Raw genomic sequence first — 24,431 nt, 5'->3', positions numbered from 1 at the left:
CACTTTCCTGTATGTGCCCACATGTGCATTTGTGTGTGTGTGTGTGTGTGAAATCTATAATTTTCCAGACAAGAATAATTACTATGAAGCATTTTCTAGGTGCCTAAGTTAACTCCCCAAATATTAATAAAACCCATTACTTAGATTTCTTACTCTGATTCTCTGGCTGCCTAACACAAATATTTCTTTGCTTTATTTCTTTTCTCTCTCAAACTGTTGATATCTAACATGGTAATGAAATTGGAAAGATCAATGGGCAAAGACCCTATCATGAAATATCCAGGCTTCTGTAGCCTATTGTCTATTCAGAAACTCAGCTGTTACTAGTGATAAAATAGATGAATATTTATAGCCTCATTTACTGAATCATTCACAGATATTATATGTGAATAAGGCTAGGGCAAATTGTAGAAGCTCCTCTCTGATACCTCAGATGAATTATTGAAGATATTCACAATCTGTATTATTGTATTTGAAGTTATATATTTTTTCTGTACATACACATACTACTCTTCCATTCTAATCATATAATTCAATGATTTCCTACCTAATACATACAATACTCTGCCTCATCCTTCAATTTTCCTCTCAAATTGCACTTCTTCCCTGAAGCATTCACTTACAACCTTCTGTAGGTTCTCCATCAAATGAAATGACTATGATTAGGAGGAAAGAAGGATTTTGAATGTGAATTAATTTTCTTTTCCCACTGTAAGTTCCCTACCAGTAGATTTTGAACCTATCCAGTTTACTCACAGGAGAAAGTGTAATAATATTCATATGACAGTGGGAAGGGATCCCAATGGCCACCAATTTCAACCTATAACCCAAAAGCATCTCCACTGCAATATACAGATATGTGGTCATCTAGTTTCTGCTTTATGATTCCCAAGAAACAGAAACCCATTATTTCACTTTGGGATATCCACAATTTTTAGGAAGTAGTCTCATCTCCCCACTCTCCCCCTATCAAGTTCCCTTCTCTATAGTATAATTATTTGAGCTATTATTAATAATGTGAACCTCAGGGGCAGCTAGGTGACTGAGTGGATTGAGGGCCAGGTCTAGAGAAGGGAGGTCCTGAGTTCAAATTTGACCTTAGATACTTCCTAACTGTGTGACTCTAGGCAAGTCACTTCACCCCCCCCCCTGCAATGTTCAACTCTTTTTTTTTTGCACTTCCTCTTGGAACCAATACACAGTATTCTAAGACAGAAGGTAACAGTTTAAACAAGAACATGTACCTGTTCTAATGACTTACTTAGATTAGCTGAAATTCAGAATTTGAAAATCTGTGTCTTATTGAAAAACAACAATTTTTGATCATTCATTGTTTTTATGTAAACTTTTCCTTTCTGAAATTTGTCACAGTGATTAACAGAAGTTCAGGTATGCAATTTTTTTCACTACCATCTGTGAGTGGCTCTATTCTTTGTCTTTGTTCTGAAAATCACTTTAATTATAATAAAAGTCACTTTAATTTTCATAGCATATTTTTCAAGGTTTTGTATATCCTAAGATTTAGCCATTTTTGTCATTATTTTTATTATCTATTCCAGTTCCCTATATTTTTCATCTTTATTAATCCAATCTTATTAGAGTTCTATGTGTGGCTACATTATTTTCTTTAGATTTTACTTTTTTTTCTTTCATTGCTATGATTTGTGATTTTATTGTTCATATTTCAGGAGTCTCCAATGATTTGAAAGATTTAAGTCAAGTATTTTGTAAATCTCACCCCAAGACTTCCTTCCATAACCAAAAAGTTAAAATGTTATTTTTAATTGGCTGGGATAGAGGTAGCTAAGTAGTATAGTGAAAAGAGGACCCGACCTGGCAACATGAGGTCCTGAGTTCAAAAATGACTTTTGATATTTCCTAGCTGTGTGACCTTAGGAAAGTCAGTTAACCCCAGGAACCTAGACTTTATTGCTCTTCTGCATTGCAACTGATATTTAGTATAAATTCTAAAACAGAGGGCAAAGATTTCAAAAAGTCAAGTTGGATAATAAAGAAGTAATGACCATATGAATATTATTAAATTATTCAGAACTTTAATTTTAAAAAAGTCTTATATTGTTCAGACTAAGAATGAGCTACTGCGGATTAATTACTATATACTTATTTTTAAAAACTTAGAAATTACTAAAATGCACTTGACACAGAAATGATAAAGCACTTAATTTAATCTTTCTTTAATGATTCTAAAAGCACCTCAGGACTATGTAAATCTAAGAGTTGTATTTATGAAAATCAATTATTTTTCCACTGATAAACATGAAAGTACTGGTATAATTCAGGTTGACAGAATGATGAACAAATCAGATTTCATTTTAATATGAGTAATACACTTTCAGAAAAGATAAACATATAGTTATCTTAGTTTATAGAATTAATCAGAAAATCTTACTAAGAGAACTTCAAAGAAATCAATACTATATTTGATTAGCTCACAAATTATAACATGCCTGCTATTATTCAACAAATGCATGGAGAAGAGATGTTATTCCTTAATAAAATCTGGCTAAAAACTTCTTGATTAATCTCTATAGATATACTAAAGATTATGTTTCTTTTAAATTTCGGATGTCACAGCAATCATATGATTGAATTACATTGGTTAAAAAGAGAAATTATATAAACACAACATAATGGTCTTCCTGCAGGGATGTGCTTCCCCCCAAAAGAATGACCACAAGACAACTGATCTATATCATTAACATGTTCTTTACCATTCTCATAAATGGTGAGAACAATAAATTAATTAAGGCCCAGTTTTTAGCACTGGAACACTTCCTTAGCAAAATAAATGCTTATAAGAAAATTTAACGACTACTTGGAAACCCGTTTGAGCTGGCTCCAGCATTGCCCTGCCTCTTGTCTTCCTCCATCTCCACTTCCCTCATCACTGAAGCAGGAACCTCTCATCCCTGGGCTCTAAATCCACTGTGTCTAAGATTATGATATCATTTCTGGACATAGGCAGTCAGAATACAAAGTATTCTAGGTCAGTAGCTCACCAACTCAGTGTCAGAAGTCTCACTGCAACTCTCCATAACCTCTATAAGAATCATACCCCAATTCTCCTGTAAGAGGAATCCCTGAACTATATATTAATTGCATAGTGACTAAAGTCATCACTTTCCTTTCCCACTCCCATCATCTTTCAAGTAACTAAATTACTGAATTGCCTACTGACCCAGAAATGTTCTATTTTTTTAAAATTCTTAATAAATACTTACATTAAAAGTGAAGCAAGGTGATGCAGTGGATACAGTGCTGGGTTTGGAGTCAGGAAGACTGATATTCCTAAATTCAAATCTGGCTAAAGACACATAGTAGCTGAGTGACCCATGGCAAGTCCCTTCACCCTGTTTGTCTCAGTTTTCTCATCTGTAAAATGAACTGGAGAAGGCAATGACAAAACACTCCAGTGTCTTTGCCAAGAAATTCCAAATGGAGTCACAAAGAGCCAGATATGACTGGAAAATGACTTAACAAATTATGTCCTAAGAATAAAAATAAATGAGCATACATGAACAGTTTGGTATCATCAAATAAAATAGAAATTTATGACATTAATAATATGCTTAAAGTTATTTTCACAAGGTTATTAGCCAAAAAGTAAACCTGTTTTTATAAAGGAATAAAGGAATATGATTATTATTTATAGAAAGCAAAATAAATGTTTGCTTATTTTTCTCTGTTATTTATTGAATGCTCATGAATAGCATCTATTAATACATATATATATATGTGTGCTTACTTCTAATATATGCATGTGTAGATTGCAAAGTCTCTGGATCCTCCTTCCTGATAGCGGAAAAAAGTCCTTTCTCCAACAATGGGGCACAGTTCAATTTCCCTATGCTATTACTATTCCCTATGCTGACAACACTCCCTCCCACAGTCCATCCCCTTCTATCTTCTCCTTTCCTGAGAAGTCTTTCATTAGCATATTTTTTGGCTCAAACATTAACTCTAGTTATCTTGAGTAATGAAAACTCAAGGCTGCTATGACTCTGTGATGATAAATACCAAACTACCCACCCTAGGACCATTAGTAAATATACTGAGAGAAGAGGGGAAAGGGCTAATGAGGAATGAGATCCTCCTAGATCCTGAAATGGTACAGTGAAGATGGTTTAGATACCTAGGATCTTGTAATTTGAGGGCAAAACAAAGGGTGGACAATATCTGGGATGTTGGAAGGAACCAGTCAAATAGATGGATTTTGTTCTTAAGAACACATTTCTCCAGATTCTAATTCATAACAATTTTCCCTTCACATTCCAAAGAACACTTTGTTTTAAAATCCATTAATGCAATTACACAATAACCTGTAAATACAATATAGTTCTTCTAGGTTGGTATCTTATCTAGTCACCTAAACCTGATCAAGCATGCAAGGTTAAATCAATTCTAGAACAAATATTTCAGAGAATTATAAAGGGGTCAGTTCTCAAGACATCTAAAAAAGGAAAAGATCTATTGAGCTTTTATAAAATCATGAGTATTACCAACCTTAAATATGCAACTGAGACATTAATTTCTCCTAATTTAATATCCCTATCAATCTACACATGAAAAGCTACATTCATTCACCAAGTTCTGATAATCACTTAGAAAATTAAGGGTTGATATATATATGTATATCTTAGACAATGTACATGAATAATGAGATAAGCACAAAAATTAGAAAAAAGGATAAGCAAATTCATTTGGAAAAATATTCAATGCTTTCAATGATATCAACTTTTCCCTAAAACAAAAACTTATTCTTTTAAACATCAACATTCTTTCAGTGATGCTATGTGGTTCTAAATCATGGAAAACTACCATCTCTGAAAAGTCAAGATTGTGGATGACCCAAAGGGCAATGGAGAAACATATGGTAGGAATAAATAGGCTGTAGAATATTAGCAATAACAAATGCCATACAAGAAATAGTATGGAAGATATTATCAAAGGAATTTATGAATGGAAAAGAAAGTGAACCAGTCATGAATCAAGAGCAAAGGATAATAAATGGACAAACTGTCTGTTGAAATGGTTAGCAAGAAAGATGTCCAGAATATAATGTAGCCTTCCTATGAAGTATTTTTAAGAGGGCAGGGACAAGAACACAATCAGATGAGGAGGAATGGATAGGTTGAATTCTGCACAACTGAAAGGAGCACTCATAAAACGACTCCACAAATTCACTGAAGTAGAATACATTTATTTCCTAGTATCTCTACCAGAATATCGACTTATGTCATATTTAAAATTGTATCTCCTTCAGAAACAAGGAGAGTTTCATAAAATACTTGTATGTTTTATTGTATAACTGTATGTTGCATGTTCCTATCTTATACAGAAAGAATGTAACAAGCTCCATGGTATTGAGGCAAATTCTGCTACTTTCTCCCTCTGCTTACCTACATGCCTATTACCCTTAAATCTTCTTCCTCTTCTCGTGCTTATATAGAATCTATAGATTTCTGAACCAATTGGACCTTTTCTCTTCCACTATTTGTATCCCTTCTGCTGCTTACCTTGATTGGACTTATTTGCCAATTTAGAGCCTACATTAGATCTAATGTTCCTTTGAATTCATCTCTGAGTGTCCATTACTAGAAAACTCATTGGTCCTTGCTCCCATTTTTAGATCACTAACCTTCACTAGATCCTATTGGTTGACCTGAACTCCAGGTGCTATGAGTCTGGTGCTTCCCAAAGTTCCTTCCTTCAAAGTTCTGCTTTGTTAATGTAAAGATATTAGTCAGTTAAGCTATTTAAATTTCCAATCTGTCATATTGGATGAGTTTTTCAGAATGTGACAAGAGATGGAGGCATTTTTCAATATGTAATCCGGAAAAAGTTTGCCAAGTATGTGATGCCAGGGAACCATGATTGGCTTTATCTGAAAATCAGAATCATACTTGTATATTGTTCTTCAGTATGGAATAACTGAAATCTGTTGTGAGTGGCTATTGTGGATTAGTGTACAAAAGACTCATTTTCTTGCGCAGTGGACATTTTGCCATAAGCCTAAAATCATGATGGCTCTTGCTTTAAAGGAATGGAAGGAGGACTAAACAGAGGATTAGAAGACCTGGTTTAGACTCTTGGCACTGCAGCTTACAACCTGTGGAACTTTAGTTAAGTTTGTTTTCCTTCTCTTGAGATTCAATTTCCTCATATGAAAAGTGAGTAGGTTTTATTAGCTCATTTCTATTGCTAATTTCATTTTTAAATCCCATGAAAATAAAATTTACACATTCTTTAAAGATCCACATCAAATGCAACATCTTCTAAGAAGCCTTCCCTGAACACTCCCAAGTCAAAATTGTCTTTTCTCTTCTTGTGACCCTATGGCATTTTGTACCCCTCTTAAGGAATGTACTGTCTATATTCTATTAGAATCGCTGCTCATTTACCTCAAGACTCTTACCTTTGTAAACATTTTCAAATTATCTAAATAAACTACTATGCTTAGTTCTATTATTCATAACTAATTCTACTAAATACCATGTTAATATAACATTTTTCAAGAAAAGTTTGGGTTATATGTGCTAAGGCACTAACGTGCATATATGCCCACTTAGATAATAATGCATTTCATCTTTTAATGAAATATACCTAGTTTTAGACTCTTGTATGCACATGGAATATAAGCTTCCTAGCCTTAAAACCAAAGATTAATTTGAAATACACTACAAAGAAATTTGAATTTAATTAAAACACTTGACTAGAATTAAGCTTTATTCACATTTTCATATAGTGATGATGGAAGCTTAACCATATTTTGCTCTCTATATAATTTTAAGAAAAGGTTAAAAATATAATTGCATTTCATTATTAGAAAATTAACAAATGTCATCACTACTGCTTAATCCTTATTTTATTAGTTATCTTTGTTATAGATCAGTAAATTTTAAACTAAGCTAAGTGAACCATGGGTCTCAGTCTGTTTTTACACCCAGAAAACATGCCTCGCTCAATTCATTTCCATACAAAAAATCTATGTCTTCATTTCTTGAGTAATACATGACAGAATAGAGAGCAGTAAATCACATTTTACTACACACAGAATGGCAAAACCTGCAGGGCTATAGACAACTCTCTATTACTTCTGGTTTTCATAAATGATCTTTCTCAGCAAAGCCCTAACTCTGATAGTTTATCTTCCTAAATTCTGATCAAGTTATTAACGTATCAACCTATACTTGACTAGAAAACAGCCATTCTTTCCCATTTCAATTTTGAGGGAAAATATTCTTAAAACTCCTTCTATATGATACTAAAAATTCATGCCACCAATAACTATTTCAGAGCCAGTTGCTCCAAGTCACATTTTTTATTTAACAAGCTTAATCCATATGAACCATGTTGGATCATAAAAAAAATCACTAGTAAAGTTTTTTTTTTAACATTTATCAAATTACCAAGGCTATTCAGGTTTCTTTATATACAAAATTAGAGACTGCGAAGATGCCGGAGTAGATGGTATCTAAGGATACTACTAGATTTAAAATATATTAAATTAAAATAGGTTTTTAAAATACCTTCTATCGGTCTTCTTGTCCTTTGTGATTTAAAAAGTGTTCCCCACCCCCAAATCAATTGAGAAGTTAATGCAAATATGAAATTACATCTACTTCTGATAATCACAATAAACAAAACAATGTAATTCATTAGATTTTGAATGAATGAACATTAAAACCATTGTCTTCTAAGGGTTAGAAACTCATTGGGGATATGCCTCTTTAAATCTTTGTTTCTATCCAGACCTCTTAAGGATATTCCCAACTGCCAATTAGACAATCTGCATGCTTACCCTAGAACTGAAACTGGGCATCTCCCAATCTAAACTTTTACCTTTTCCGAGAATTATATACCATAACTAACATCTCCTCTCTGTCAATGGCACCACCAACTCTCTCCTCCCCCCATCACTCAGGGTCAAGTCATCTTTGAATTTTCTCCCTCTCATCCACCGTATGCAATCAAGGTCTTTTGGTTCTTCCTCTAAAATATCTTTCTCATCCATCCACTTCCTTTCAACTTCCATTACAATATTATCCTAATTAAGTCCTTATTTCTTTTGACAGGTAATTGTATAGCTTTACTCTATATCACAAAGTCTCAGCAGTAACATTTTACAATGATATCATAAATATATTACAACCAAACTTCACCATAAAACCCTATCGTATAAAAAACATATGTGGAAAATTATTATTACATGTAATTGGGGAAAACAAAAATATATTTCAATTAAAAAAGGAAATGATTCTTAATATCTACCAAGCAAAGATCAGAACTCAATGCCTAACATTCAAGGTCCCACACAGTATAGTACTACTTTAATTTTATTTTCCAGTTTTATCCTATAATATTCTCTTCTATGTATTCTACATTCTAAATTAGACTACTATCATTTCTCAAAAGCATCTTTGCTATTTCATACTTTCATATCTTTGTTCACACTGCTCCCTATGCATGAAAAACATTCTTCATCCCTTCTTTGTTTCTTACATTTGCGTTGATCATTAAGAGTTCAGTTCATATGCAATGACTATGATGATGAAGATCTAAACTCCTCATTCAATAACAACCTCCCTTTTAGGCCTCCTCAACTTCTGTTATGTATCATAACTACTATTATAGTAATCTGATGCTCTATAACCCCTATGAGACTGTGAGCTTCATCTACACAAGGACTTAGAGAAGACATAGTTTAACTTTTTTTATTTCCTCAGGACAAGAGCTAAATAAAAAAAAATGTCAATTCTCAGATAGGTACAGGTTTATCCTTCTGATTTCAGATTTGACCAGCAATCCTAGAAGTGTGAAATAGTCCCCAATTTCACCAGATTTGGAAATGGGCTTGGCTAATTTCAGAATGCATCATATTCTATTAGACATGGATCATAACATTAAAAGTGGATATAAATTTTCACATAAAAATCTGTTTCTTTAATACTTTATTCCAATTCCTTCTAATTTTGTCATGCATCTTTGGCTTGTGCTATTATCCACATTATTCTCCTCTGAGCTCCCTTAAGAAAAGCAATATCAAAATTTGTGAAATACATTAGCACTTTAAAAATATAATTAGCTATGTCCATGTGCTCAATGCCTAAAAGGAATCAGGACAGCTTTGAGAGCTTAAGCAGTAGGTATAAAACAAATTTCATAATCTGTTCCTCTTTGTATCGTTTTTATTAAGTTCATAAGAGAAAGTGTATAAGCAAACAGATTTATTTGGATATAGACTTCTACATTTCATTCTGGTAAATCATTAAAATTTTAGTACCACATTAATCCAACCTATGTAATACCAAGCAACATGTCTGGCACATAATATGTGCTTAATGAATAAAAGTCAAATGACTGACTTAAAAATACTTTTAAAATGCTTTGAGCTCCTCAACAACTTTTCATATCCTAAGTGATTCTTCTATACCTCCCATTTATCTCTGCCTTCAAATATTCTTCTTATGTATGAAATTTTCTTAGGGAGACCTGGAACCAGGAGAAGGTCTCAATTTCTCCTAAGAGGAATCCTTCACAGCTATAAGACATTTTCTCTCAATTGGGAAGAATATAGTCCCAAAGAATGAGGGAAGTCCCAGCAGTACTAGTCCCATAAGAGCTTTCATCTAAAATAAATATCCATCAGTTGGGAATGGTTAAACAAATATGGTATATGATGGTCATAAAATACTATTGTGATGTAGGAAATGATTAACTGGATGATTTCAGAAAAAAATTGGAAAGATCTACATGAACTGCACAATGAAATAAGCAGAACAAGGAGGAAACTGTCCATAGTGACAGCAATATTATCTGATGATCAATTGTGAAAGCTTAGCTAATCTCAGCATTACAATGATTCAGGACAAGTCTTAAGGACTTATGAGAAAGAATGCTATCCACTTCCATAATCAGATGCAGATCAAAAAATACTATTTTTTTCACTTCAATTTATTTGGGGGTTTTGTGTAGTTTTGATGTTATATGAGTATTCTCTTCCAACAATGAACAATATGGAAACATTTATCATGATAATACATATATAACTCAGGTCAAACTGTTTAGGTAAGGGAGGGAAAGGAATAAGGGAGAAAATTTTGATTTTATAACTTTCAGAAAATTTATGTGAAAACTATTAATACATGTAATTGGGGAATATTTTTAAAAGAGAAGGAAAAATAAAATAAAATTTAAAAGTGCCCCAATACCTACAACCAATCTTCCCATGACCTGGATTCAAGATCCTTCATCATCCTGGTTGACCTTCTTTTGACATTATCTAGTTTACCAGTTTTTAGAACACAAAACAGAACAGAATACCCCAGATGAGGTTCAACAAAGGCCAAGTAACATGGAATTTTATCTCTTACCTTTAATTATCTAGTGGTCTCAGCTATGCAAAAATGTTAAAACTAGCTTCAGAAGAGAACAATAGAAATTCTCCAAGTCCAGACCCCACCTCCCAATTCTACCTGAAATTCTTAGACCTTCATGATTTGGAGGTTCCAAGGGTTATGGTCAGGTTCTCCCAGATACTGGCTTTAGGAAAGACCTTAATTCCTAACAACATCAGGTTGCCTAAACTCCTACCTTCTTAAGTGACTCTCTGGGTTAAACATAAAGCTACTCTAATTTCTGGTTTATCTTTCTGTGACCATTGACACTGTTATCCCAATAGCAGAAGACACAGCCAAGGGACCAGTATTTGGCTAAAGAAGAGCATCTTCTCTTCTCAAAAAAATTTAACAATAAGGACTCATTCAAGAATATATGGGCTTATTTGAGTAGTAAGGAACTTCCCTTTGCTGGAATTCTTAAATACATGTCTATAGGTAGCAGGTAAAGGATACTTTTTTTAAATCCTTACCTTCCATCTTGGAGTCAATACTGTGTATGGGTTCCAAGGCAGAAGAGTGCTAAGGGCTAGGCAATGGGGGTTAAGTGACTTGCCCAGGGTCACACAGCTGGGAAGGTCTGAGATCAAATTTGAACCCAGGACCTCCCATCTCTAGGCCTGGGTCTCAATCCACTGAGCTACCCAGCTGCCCCCTATAGGATACTTTTAAACTCAAGTATAGGCTGGACTAGATGGCCTCTGAGGTTCCTTTCAATTCTTGAATACTTGAGAAGATATTTAAAATGAATATGTAGAATGTTCATGTTTTGGGCAACAAAATACATATTTGAGCTCCTAGAATATCCAGTACTATAAAATAATGTTCAGAAAATAAAAACAATCAAGCAGGTCCATGTCTAAGACTTAGCCATATAGTCTTTAGAGGAAGGGGAAGAGAATAAGGATTTACATGTGCCAATAAGCAATTTACAAATATGATTCTATTTTAGATAATAGATAGGGGTGGAGTCAGAGATTTTTAAAATTTGCTTTCTAAGCCTCAATTTTTCAATTTCAAAAATCTCCCTATGGCCTTCTTAGAATGTGGTACATCAGGCTCTGGGACCATCAATGTAGGTCTGCAGTGATATAAATGTAAAATGCTCCTTTGGATTTTATTTATGCATCGGATGACAAAGGCAGCTGAGGAAACATCTGCAGTCTAGCTAATACATATAATCTCTACAACAATATGCATTTTTAGAGAAATGGATTGTTCAAAACTTTAGACTACAAGATGAGTCCTTTCAATGGAACACTGTGGGAGGGTTGGAAGGGGAGAATTTCACTGGCACGTCTTTAATCTAAAATCAGCTTAATTCCTGTGAAGAGTAAATACCATCTGAGTACTAGTCTTTATGTGAAATGAGCTACCAGCAGATTAAGAGGAGTTCCTTGAATCTTATCATAGCTGCCACAAGGGGGAATAGCCTTATAAAGGCTGATGAGGACTGACCCAGAAACTCTTTTTGTGACTTCTTCAGAAGTCCTAAGAAGATAAGGCTGAGTGAGAGTTTTGAGTCAGAAATGAGGGCGTTCATTCTGGCACTACCTACAGAAATTGTCCAACTGATCTGGTTTCCAGAGACCAGGGTGATAAATCTGGGATGTCTTATAGTGACACATTCATTCTGTATGCCTTACCATCTGCTCATATTTTATTTCAGAATGTTGAAAAAAAAGGAAACTATATGATTTGAGCCACTTCTACCCTTAGCTTAGCTGTTAGAGGAGACATGAGCAAAGTTGTTGAAACAAACCAGATGAACTTCTCCCCTCCCACTTCTACTGGATTATAAAGATCTACACCCATCTTTACAAAGGACTAAAAAAGAAACGAATTTAAATTGAAGCAAAAGAATGTTTAATTGGACATAAGGCAGAACATATTGATGAGAAGGTTGATTGGAATAAGGCACCACATTAACTATATTTGCTTAATTTCAGTTTCTGAAAATCTTTGAAAAAGAAGCTAAACAACCACTTATCTTGAAGAAATTAGCTACTCACCTGGAAACTGGCTGGAGACTGAGGAAAACCATAGAATCTAAGATCTCAAAGAAACTTTAACAATCAACTTACTAATCTTTTTTTTTAATAGATGACATAGTTGAATTCCAAAGAAATTGTCTCTTTTTGTCTAGTTTATTTTAAAATCCATTCATCTTTTTAGCTTCTTCCTCTGAAGAAGCAGCTATATCATGCACCATATAATCCGAAATTTTAAACTTTACTAAAAAGTTTTAATAATTTTTCAGAGGGCTAAGTAAAATGTATATTAATTCAAGGAAACATATTATACCAATAAAACAAGTCTCTTAAAACCAGAAAACTAAAAAAAAATAAGTAAATGAGAATTTAGTTTTAATATTGGTATATTTTTAATTTTTAAATAAAGGTCACCTATGAGTATAGAAAATTATCTTTTGTTACTATTCAGATATTATTTACTCCAACAGACACTTCATTATGCCAACTAATATTTGAAGAATAAATTGAATTATTGTTCTCTAAGGAAAATTATTCTAGTAAAGGAAAAGCAATTATAGTAGAAACCAATTATATGCATTATCAGTTTTCCTTTTCATTCTGTTTAATATTTTTTCATATGTTTACATATTTATCTTCAGTTGACCACTTCTGTACATGTATAAGGAACTACATCAAATTAAAAAGTAAGGCCTATACAAATTAATTTTGCACTTGTTCATTCCTCTGTTATTTAAAATGTATGTTATATATAGAAAGCCACGAGAAAAGAGTAAATAAAAGAAATCATTGTCTTTCACTTGGAGTCACTAGATAATATTTCATAGAATCACAGAATTTTAAGGTCAGAAGGTTCTGAGCAAACATCCAGCTTTTGCTTGAAGACCTCCAAGGAGGGTTATCACTTCACAAAGTTGCTCATTTCCCTTTTGGACAATTCTAATCAATAGGAAGTTTTTTTTTCCTAATATCAAGTCTAGTTTGGCATCTCAGCTCTTTCTTCATATTGTTCCTCTTTTCACCCTGTGGGACCAAATGAAACCAGTCTAAATCTCTTTTCCATATGCAGCCCTTCTTCAAACATATGAAGATAGCCATCATGTCCCCTCACAATCTTTTCTTCTCCAACCTAATCAGCCCCAATTCTTGCAAACAGTCTTCATATGGCATAAATTCAAAATCCTTTATCCTCCTGGTTGATCTTCTCTTGACATGATCCAGCTGAGGTTCAACAAAGGCAAAAGTACCATGGGATTATCTTTTTCTTATTTCTAGAAGTTAGTAGGTTGCTATTTGCACTGTATGGTAAATTAATTTCTTTATCAAAGCTCTAAACACTAAACATATAAAAATTTTTAGGGAAAAATAGGCAAAGGAATAGGGAAAACACTCTCCAAATATTTATTCTGTACATTATGGCATTATTGCAAATTAAATTGTGAGGAAAACAATTTACATTATGATAACCCTTTTTATTGCTGCCTTGAAATCAAATTTGCTCTTTCATCTGTGTTATCTCACTGCTGACTCATAGCCTGGAGTCCAATAATATCTCCAGGACATTTTCAGAACAGTTACTATCTACCCATTCCACCCCCGTCTAATACTTACAAAGTTGATTTTTTAACTCAAGTATAAGACTTTAAATTCATCCCTATTGATTTTCATCTTGTTGAATTCAGCCCAATGCACTACTTTGTCAAGATATTTTTAGATCCTGACTCTATCATCAACTATGTTAGTTGTCCCTCCCTGCTATGTCATCTGCAAATTTCATGAGTAGATCATAAATGACTGTATCCAAGTTAATGATATAAATTTTAGATAGTGCAAGCCCAAGCACAGATCCCTAAGGATTTATTCTGGAAAATTTTTGTTGTATTGTCATTGAACTACTACTTTTTAATTTGACTGTTTAATTATAAATTATAAATACATCTAATCCATATCTCTCCATCTTCCTCAGAAAAATAGTATGGAATACATTATCAATATCATGGGATATATACTCTAGCATGAAGACATACCTGTTCAGGATGGGAATTACATGGAAGGGAATTTCAGAATCCAGCACCGTAAGTAGGAGCTGGAAAGAAACTTTATATCTACTTTTTTGGTGGTTACTGAAAACAAGAAGAAAAAGAAAATCACCTACTATAAATGACATAGGAATGAGGTAGGAGGGTGGGAGTAGAAATTTATCCCCTCAATGATTAAAATCTTCCTGAAACCCATTATACTATTTATGGAAAAGACTTTTATTACATATCCATTTATAAAATAGTATGTCTTATTGTAAGCTTTCTCATATTTTGCCATAAGCCCAAAATGTGAAAAGTCTTTCCTTATTCCTTCACTATTTTTTTTCCTGGATCTGTGATTTAATTAGTACAAGGAACTTTTGGTGAGGAAATTCCTTCTATAAAATAGGGCAAAAAGCTCTATTTGTATTAGAGAGTTTCTTATGACACTGAGATAATAAACAACTTGGTCATGAAGAGTCTGAACTTGAATTATGGTCATCTTAATTCTAATTTCTTGCTTCTCTCTACTATTCCACACTAATTGTTTTAGTCTCAACTAAATATCTTACTTTTCAAATGTGAAATCTTCATCTGATCTGCTAATCTGGGTTTAGATCATCTTAATTTTCCCCAGTCAAGATGAGGATTCAAGACAAATGAGGTTTACCTATCATCCAAAAACATTTGACCTCTGAGAGTGAACCATGGAGTTCATGTAAATCAAGAGTCTAGCAGCACATGGGCTACATCAGAAAATGTGCCCTTCTTTTGAAAACTAGGAAAAAAAGATTGTGAAAAATTCCATTCTTGAAAGTATTTTTGCCTACTAAATTAATTCTGCTAGATACTTAATACAAAAACATTTAAAACAAAGTGAAATATTACATTAAGCACTCTGATGTTTTGTATATACATCCCAAAGATTGACTAAATTTCTTACTTTCATTCAGATGTTCCATATCATATGAACATAAACACTGGAAAATAACTATTTGCTAAAGAAACACTGTGGATCTGAATTCAATGAAAATAAATTATAGTGATAAAATGAGAATATTGTGTCTTATGTATTCTTTTCTCCATTTTGTCTGTTCTTTCTAAACCTTACAACATGAACAACAAATTTGCCTGTTCTTAACACTAGACTGCTTAGTAAATTGAATACAGAAATTTAGAAGAACAAAGTTTAAAAGTGATTATTCTAATTTGTCATATAAGCCATCTTGGGTTTCTTTTCGATGATGCATAACACAATACAGTGTCATTAACTGGCCTTGAATCTGTTCCTTTCAGTCCAGTTTAGATAGGTACAGGCATTGATTGATGTCCAGAATAATATAATGTAAGTTATGTTGTGTGTGTATGTATACATATATAGATATAGATAAATATACTTGCTTGTACATAATTCAAAACCAAACTATGCACAAAAGAGAACTGAATGAATATTTTAGAAGTATCTGACATGAATTTGGATATCGGTGAGAAGTCATCTTTTACACAAATATGAAGAATGAGAATAACTTTTTTTTAAAAGACTGCAAGTGGCTAATTCAATGTTGGGAATATATATTTCTCTCTAATCTTTGGAGTCATATGCAATATTAATGAATGTACTGGGAGGCTATGCTTCAAAAGCAACCATGGAGATGTCTTCTAGCAAAATCAAGTAGGGTAATTAATAATAAAAGCTAGCATTTAAATAGGGCTTTAAACTTAGTAAATCATTTTACATAGATTATCCTATAGATTATTTAATCATTACAATGAGGCTGTGAGATGCTAGTATTAACTCCATTTTACAGATGAGGAAAATGAGGCTAAAAGAGGTTAAAAGACTTATCCAGGGCCACACAAGTATTAACTATTGAAAGTAGGATCTGAATTCAGATTTCCCTAATATTAAGTTGGGTACCTTATCAACTATACAACCTAGCTGTTGGGTTGTTACATTAGTATCAGACTGATAACTGATCTAACAGATAGTATCCTAGTTTATTCTAGAGATATTTTAAAACTAGTGACAGCTTTTTCTTCTCTGTGTATATGTGTATATGTGTTTCTTCTCTCTTCCCTTTTGTATTTCCCTTTCTTGAAGATAGGAAATACTATATTCTAAAATATTTGGAAAAATAAAATAGCTATAAATCCAGCAACCTTAGGTAAATAAGACTATCCCAAAAATAGTTACATGAAATATAAATTAAATAGAAGAATATAAATCAGTCCTCCGAAACCTTCAAGTCTACTCCCTAAAATGCTATGACTGTAGAAAAATACAGTTGATTCATTCTGGTACAAAAGTGAATGGAATTGTATAAAAGTCTCTTGGGAGATGTTTCATCGTATTTATTTTCTAAATATCTTTCAACATGTAGAGTTTGGCATGGAAGATGTAAAGAAATTTTAATTTCTTACTGGTTGGTGATGTTTTCTGTACTCATAGAAATGATACTTTTGATGATAACTTACAGTGTCCCATTGGAGTTGCTTTAAAAAGCAATCTCAAACTCTAAATCACTGATTAACTTCCTACAAAGATGCTCCTACAATAAATTCATAAATTATTCTGTCAGTCCCAGTAAGATTTGATAGTGTTTTAAAGGACATCTTGAAAATGAAAAAGAATGAATATTATTCATTCTTTAATCTTTTGCTTGGATTTTAAGTTTAAATTGTTTTAAACAACATGGGCTTTGTTATTAATCACTTAAGATGTACATGTCACATTTGAATTGTTCCATTTGATTCCTACCCTTTGACAAGAATACCACCCATCATATAGTGCCTTCAAAACTTTGCCCACTGTATTTTGGCCATATTCCATACATCTCTGAATGTCCTTGACAATTTCTAAGAACTTCAGCTTAATTAAAGATATTACTCTAGCAACCCAATGTTAAATCAAATATATGCATTCAGCCTTTGACTACCATAAGCTCTCAAGAAATCATATTCTTAGGGGAACACATTTCTAAGTGGTACCATCAGTGGTCTGCTAGTTGCTACAAAAGATCAAGAATCCTTTTGGAGAGCAGAGTATGGTAGATTCAAATTAAATGCTCCAGAGACTCAAGAATAGTTAGTAGGGAGGTTGCTTCAAAGAAATACCATCATCAATAACACCATCATCACCATGCATGAAAGAGTTCTTGAGTTTGAATAATATGAAGATTGGCTGTTGTAAATGTTAAAATTATGGTTGAAACTGAAAAATCTAAATTTAAGTGGTTGGTCCAGGGGGATATATAAGGACAAAAATCAAGGTCTTTGACATCTAGAACCTTGAACTCTAGTTTAAATATGATACTATCCAAGTTAGTATATCAATTCAGATAAATGTAGACTCATAGAACAAAATAACTTAAATATTTTTACATTTTGTGATCTCAAATTACTCACTTATGGCATTTATATACAGGATGGTTGAAACCGTACCTCTACTGTATTCTGCTAAGAAAAATCCTCTGCACTCTAAAAACCATGATAAAATGAATGTATTCTTTTGAGCCCCAAGGAAAAAATGTACTCATTCCAAAAGGAAGATAATGTCTAACTTTTTTTTGAAAACAGATACTAATTTCTGAAAATCCCTAAAAATAAATTTTAAGAATCAACTGTTTTTGTTTAAAAATAGTTTTTGATAATTCTCTCATTTCCTCAGTGATGGTATCCTGAAAAAGACAGGTGTTTGCACTTAATCAATGCATTCTACTTGTGTGCTAGATATTCAATTAACAAAGCTCATTACTAGTATATAGCCAGCATGACAGACTATCTTATAAGAGCAGCAGTCAAAGTATACTTTGCTCCTGGCTTTTCACCAATTTGATAAATAAAGCTCCCTTGTGCCATGCTTTTAAATACTTTCATTTTTAAATTAGATTTTGATTTTCTGCTCAGAAACAGCTAAATCTCTGTTGAGCCACCAAAACATATTTTACAACTTAGATTAGTGTGTTCTGCCTTTTCTGCTTTTTGCAGCTGTTACTTCTAACAGAGAACACTTTACAAATGGGAAAAAAGGCTTTTATTTAAAGGAGAATTCGTTTATTTGGGCACCCTCTGCAATTTTCTTTTATGTTTTCAAAACTTAGGTAAAACACCCACATGTGCAAAACTTGGAAAGGGAAGGATAATTTAAATGGTCAGAGTTCTAACTTTTCAGAATGTGTAGAATGCAAAAAATAAACAAAATAAACCATATTCAGTATTTATTTCTTTAATGTCCTTAGTTGATGTTTCCTACAAAAAAATTACATCATCATTAATATCATTATATGTCAGCTTATGCATATAACAGATTAAATACAGGAGACTATGACAGACAAGCACTTCATAAATTTCCACAATTAAATGTAAATAAATACTGATTAAATTATAAGCTGTTTGCACATACAGTTATAATCTCTATGCGACTATTAACCTATAATTTGTAACAAGGGTGAATACATGAGATAAATGTGGTTATATTTATGATGTTTCCTCTTTGAAAATCACAGGGTCAGAATATCCCTAAGGCGTTAGTACAGTTTTAAGCTTCAAAAGCTTATTAAAGGACAGCTATATGGCTCAATGGATAAAGAGTTAAGCCTGGAGATGTGAGGTCCTGGGTTCAAATTTGACCTCAGATACTTCCTAGCTGTGGGACCCTGGGCAAGTCACTTGTCCCACTTGTCTTTCCCTTAACCATACTTTGCTTTGGAATTGATACTTAGTATTGACTCTAAGACCAAAGGCAAAAAAATTTAAGCTAATTAAAAATTTTTATTTAAAAGCAATGAGAGCTTAAAGCTGCACAAAGTCCTTTGGGGCACTCTGTATGTAGGATATGTGGGAAGTAGGTGTTTTGGCTTAAAATCAAATTCATGTACAATATTTGCAAAGGATGTAGGCCTATTATTTCTGCTTGAACAGATCACCAAGTGACTGAGCTTTCCAGAATTAGGCTTTTAGGATACTTAGGGATTTTTATATCTAAGAAAGGGATTTAGCTCTCTGTATTAATAATATCAGCATAATATAGTAAAGAATTGGCTTTAAAAACTGGAAGACGTGACACATACTTAATGGAACTCACATAAGGAAATTCTCTTAAGTCTATGAATTACCAAAAAGCATTGGTAACGGATATTCCTTGACCAAAACTTCCCTATTTATTGGTATGAAATCATAGGTCCAGTCCCTATTCCAATTAAGATTTCAGCTCTGAATTGTACCATTAGTTAAATGAACATTTGCTAATTTCTTTATTAATTAGCATTAGTAAAAAGGTTATTTCAAGAAACTAAGCAATTGGAAATGTCATGGGTCAGTGCATCATGGTAGGTTATTGAGTCATAAGTAGCATTTTGGAAGTTGGAGGAAACAGCAGGAAATAGAGAGGAAGCAAGTAGCACAAATGGACACCCAGAACAAGCAGCTCACAACCTTCAAATCAGCATGGTAACATGACATGAAAATAATATAAGAAATAATTAAAATCATTTCAACTAAGTTAGAGGAAAACTAGTTCTGGGAGAAATTTCTCCATTTGCCTACATTTGTTGCCCTCTAAAATTTAGCACAAAGTCCTTGTTGGCCCCAAAGTTGAAAGCCATTTTCAAAAGGGTAATGCAATAAATTCTCAGTGCAGACTATATAGCCACTAGTAGTACAAGCTGTTATTCAAAATTTATATTGCAAAAAGGATAATTACAAAGATAGTTACAATTATGATCTCTTTACTGTTGGCCATTGGCTTTTAAGCTCTTCTTCTTTGAATGTCATCTTGTTGTAAATGTCATTAAATGTAAAGTAAATATTATATTTTTTATTAAATTTCAGGATATTTGAAATTGTTGCACTTGTTAATTTAAGTATTTTTACAAAAACTATTTACTTTGTGTTTCTAAAGACAGTCCTACACATATACATTGTGGTTCATGTAGCTTTTAAGAAATATAATAATTTAAAATATATTCAATATGAATGAAAGTACAATTTGATAAAATGTTATTAGCTATACTTGTTCAAACTGGTTTCCGCTAATTTTCAATCAGTATAGCCTAAGAACTTCATTTATTTAAAGGAAAATTAAATGAGAAATCTGTCTCACAACTTAGGTCAACATCTCCTTTGTTGAAATTTGTTTGGATCTAACTAAACACATATTCTTTATCTTTCTAATCAATCAACCAACAAATATGAATTGATCAATTACCATGTTCAGCAATATGCACTAAGAAAGATAAAATTAAACATAAAAGAAGACCCCTGCCTTCAATAAATTTAAATTAATTGGTTTAGGGTTTTATCTAGTTATTATAAACATATGAAAGTGAAATAACACAAGTGATTAAAAGTGGTTCAATGTAATACAAGGGATGTCACATTATAGTACATCGAAGATCCATTTCCAAGTAAGTGACAAAGAAAATAAATGGCTTAAATGTTAAAAGGAAGTTTTAACCCTGGGTTGGAGTATGCCAGGGAAGCTGCATAATGAAGAAGGGATTAGAATTGATAAGATTTTAATTGAAAAGTGAAAGGAAAAAGGATGAAGAAATATAAAACATAGTAGGCACAAATCATGATTAGGAAGGCAGAACATCAGTTTGTGGAAATATTGTTAGAAATATAAATTGGGTAGATGTTTAAGGGCCTTGAATTTCAGGCTAAGGTTTCCAGATTTTAATGTGTAGGTAGTGGGCACCATTGGAAAAAAAATGTTAAACCCTTACCTTCCATCTTGGAGTCAATACCGTGTATTGGCTCCAAGGCAGAAGAGTGGTAAGAGCTAGGCAATGGGGGGGGGGGGGGGGTCACACAGCTGGGAAGTGTCTGAGGTCAGATTTTAACCCAGAACCTCCAGTCTCTAGGCTTGGCTCTCGATCCACTGAGCTACCCAGCTGACCCCCACCCCCACCCCATTGAAAATTTTTAAACAAGAGCATTACACAATCGAAACAGATTTAAGATTATTTTGCTAGCAACATGTGGATCACAGGATACACTGGCTGTGGATAAAATTTAAGGCATGAAGATCGGTTAGGAAGGCAGTTCAACTGGAAGAAAAACCTTTCTGGTCATTTTAAAATGTTTACTGTATCATATTTACCAGTATTTCTACACCACATGCAAATCTTTTGGCAGAACCAAGATCTTATCCCTGTAATACTAAAAAACATCTGTCTCCAGGAATTTTGAATGAAGAGTCATGTTAGAATTTTATGACTGGCTCCTAAAATGTAGTTTGAATAATATAAAAATATTTAAATAATATAGATGAATTTCCATTTGTTGCATGAGCATCTCCCAAAAAGAATATGTCCCCTCTCTAACTTCTCCCCAAAAAGAGATAAATATTTGTTCCAAGGTGGATGTAACTGAGGTTAAAAGAGCATAATTTTGGACTTACAATAAAAATCTTAACAATTAAAAAAAGTCACCAACAAAGCAAGCATTAAAAAAAAAAGACTATGTGCCAGACCCTGTGCTAGATGCTGGAGAGAAAAAAACAAAAAGGAAATCATTCCTGTCTCCCTATCTACCCTCAAAGGGTTTCCATCTATCATAGGAAACAATGTGTACATAAATAATGATATACATATTCAAAATAAATGAATGGTTTTTCTGAAACAGAAATGATTACATGTGTGGTTTATTCAGTTCTTATTCTCTCATCCTGAATATTAATTAAGAAAATTATATATATATATGTATAGATTTTGATCTGCATTAATTAAAGCATACAATGTACATTTTACTGATTTGTTTTTGGCAAAGATACTGAAGTAGTTTGCCATTTCCTTCTCCAGCTCATTTTAAAGATGAGAAACTCAAGACAATGGGGTTAAGTGATATATTTACTAGAGCAAGTGTCTCAAGAAGAATTTTAACTCCATTCTTCCTGATACCATGGATGGCACTCCATCCAATGGGACACCATACTGTCCCTAAACTATACTATTTCTTCTTTCTTAAAAAAAAATAGAGGGAGAATTACCCATCTATACCATGAAACAGAAAAATATGGTTTATATTATTCAGGAAAATGACCGAATATAAGATTGAGATAGTGAGAACATAATGCCAAATAATTGCAAACCTTCCATAGTACAAAGTCACATTTGGGTGGTAGATTTCAAACACAGGGCTAGAATGTTTCCTTCCCTATTTTTTTTTTTCAGTTTTTCAAACCTAATGTGAACTCTGAAGAGTTCCAAGAATGCTGTCTCAGCACAATGCCTGTAGAAATGTTTTGTTTTGTTGTTTTTTATTTTTTCAGAAGTGGAGGGGGAGAAGCAAAAGACAACCAAGCAGCTCTCAATGTTCAGTAGCCCTTACATCTGCTTCTCAGCTGGAAGCACTGTTAAAAGGCCATTAGAACCTTAAGGTAACAGACCTCGAAATCCATGGAGCAATTTGCTGTTTGTGTTAGAAGTATCAGTCCCAGCTACTTCCTTTTCATAGGCTGAAAACAGCTTCTGTCATGAGCCGTGAAAATCAATTCCACAGTAAGCAGGCTGAAATGTGGCCAAAGGTAGAGCACCTACGCACTGCCATTACACAAGGGAGACTCCTTCTGGACAATGATGGTACCTGCCAGAAGAGAGCAGCCACTGCTCTCTCCCAAGGTGCCCTGGGACTAGAAATTAACTCAATTTAGCTCACAGGAGTCTAAAGCTTTATGCTAAAGTCAGGATTATCAAACTTAGTCACATTAGTTTGGGGAAACACTAAACTGGGGGAAAATATGCTTTAGGCTTGCTTGCCTTTGCTTCTGTCCTTACAGATTACAGTCATCATGAGGAATACTTCTTTTCCCCCCAAAATAAGTTTTTCAAAGAAATAAAGCATTTTGGGAACTTTTTTGTTAAATAAAACTACATTGCTGAGTATGAATGGTTTCATCAGCAAACTTGCTTCAAAATTAAAGACTAAAATTATATGTGAAGTCTTATTTTAAATAGTTTATGGTTTCTTGTTTATTTAGTAGTAGAGAGGCTAGCAATAGGATATTTGTTTCAATAAAGAAAAGTCATCTTAATTATTATTCAGGACAATCAAAATCACCCATCTTCAACATCAATGAATATAGATGGATAATGAGTGCTACTCTCTATAAATTGAATTTTGTTTTAATTTATATCTTGTAGGACATTTCTAGTTTGGGGTCTTCTTTCTTTATATTATATGGTGTTTGTTTAGTATGTTGTTACAGAAATCTGATGTTATTGATCAATAACCTGAGAAAAGAAGTGATATCCATTGATAAAATACATTAACACTAGGTAGGAATGGTTAAAAAAAGGTGTAGCTTCTTTAAAAATATAATTAAGTTGTTATAACAATATGAATTTTGGTGCTTTGGGGCTGTAAGAGAAATGTGATGTGCATAGCACATTATTTCAACTGTAAGTTTTACCTTAAATTATTTAATCACTTTTTTCTTTATTAAATAGGGGTGGGAAAAGCTTGGCACCCATGAATTTCATTTATGTATTCTCTAGTGAAAAATAAAACATGTAGATTTCTAAGTGACACTGTAGAATCCTTAAGGATTCCAAAAGAATGACTTGTAATTTAAAAGCGAGATTGTTCAGAAAACCAATTTGTTGATTATTTCCTATGTGATGTGCCATTTTACAAGCAATTTTACATTCAACTTGAAGTTGGCCTTTTATGAGAGTCATGTAGTAATATAAATAAAATGAACATATTCTTTATTACAGTCATATAAAAAGAATGGCCTATACGTTTAACCTGGTGCTTGACCTTCTTGGCTTCTTGATACCCTTATGTCTTTGAAACAGTATTGAGTAAGATATTACATAATGAAATGTGTAGTAAAAGAGCAATAAAATAGTTTAACACATTAACACTTGGTAACATAAAAGCAGCTTGAGATATCCAGGTAGAGTTCATTACAAGACTGAGGAAAAGATGCAACAAAAGACTATGTGGTGCGTTTCATTCATCACAAGTGTGTTTGTATTCAAATCTCTCTTGCAGAA

At 33.0% G+C, this 24,431-nt stretch overlaps 1 protein-coding gene across 2 annotated transcripts in view; it reads right to left on the bottom strand.

The window, feature by feature from the left end:
• Nucleotides 1-24,431, bottom strand: part of GPC6 (glypican 6) — a 1,241,421-nt gene that overhangs the window by 1,205,396 nt on the left and 11,594 nt on the right. The window contains exon 1 of one of the 2 annotated variants that reach the window (XM_056807658.1): nt 3,243-3,529. The exons of the other annotated variant lie outside the window; for it this stretch is intronic. The gene's annotated coding sequence lies outside the window, so the exon portion shown is untranslated. Of the gene's footprint in view, nt 1-3,242; nt 3,530-24,431 lie in introns of those variants that run through there. 2 annotated transcript variants of the gene reach the window in all.

This window comes from Monodelphis domestica, chromosome 8 (genome assembly GCF_027887165.1).
Source record: "Monodelphis domestica isolate mMonDom1 chromosome 8, mMonDom1.pri, whole genome shotgun sequence".
NCBI lineage: Eukaryota > Metazoa > Chordata > Mammalia > Didelphimorphia > Didelphidae > Monodelphis > Monodelphis domestica.
The sequence above is the reverse complement of the archived record's forward strand: the minus strand, read 5'-3'. Positions and strand labels throughout refer to the sequence as shown.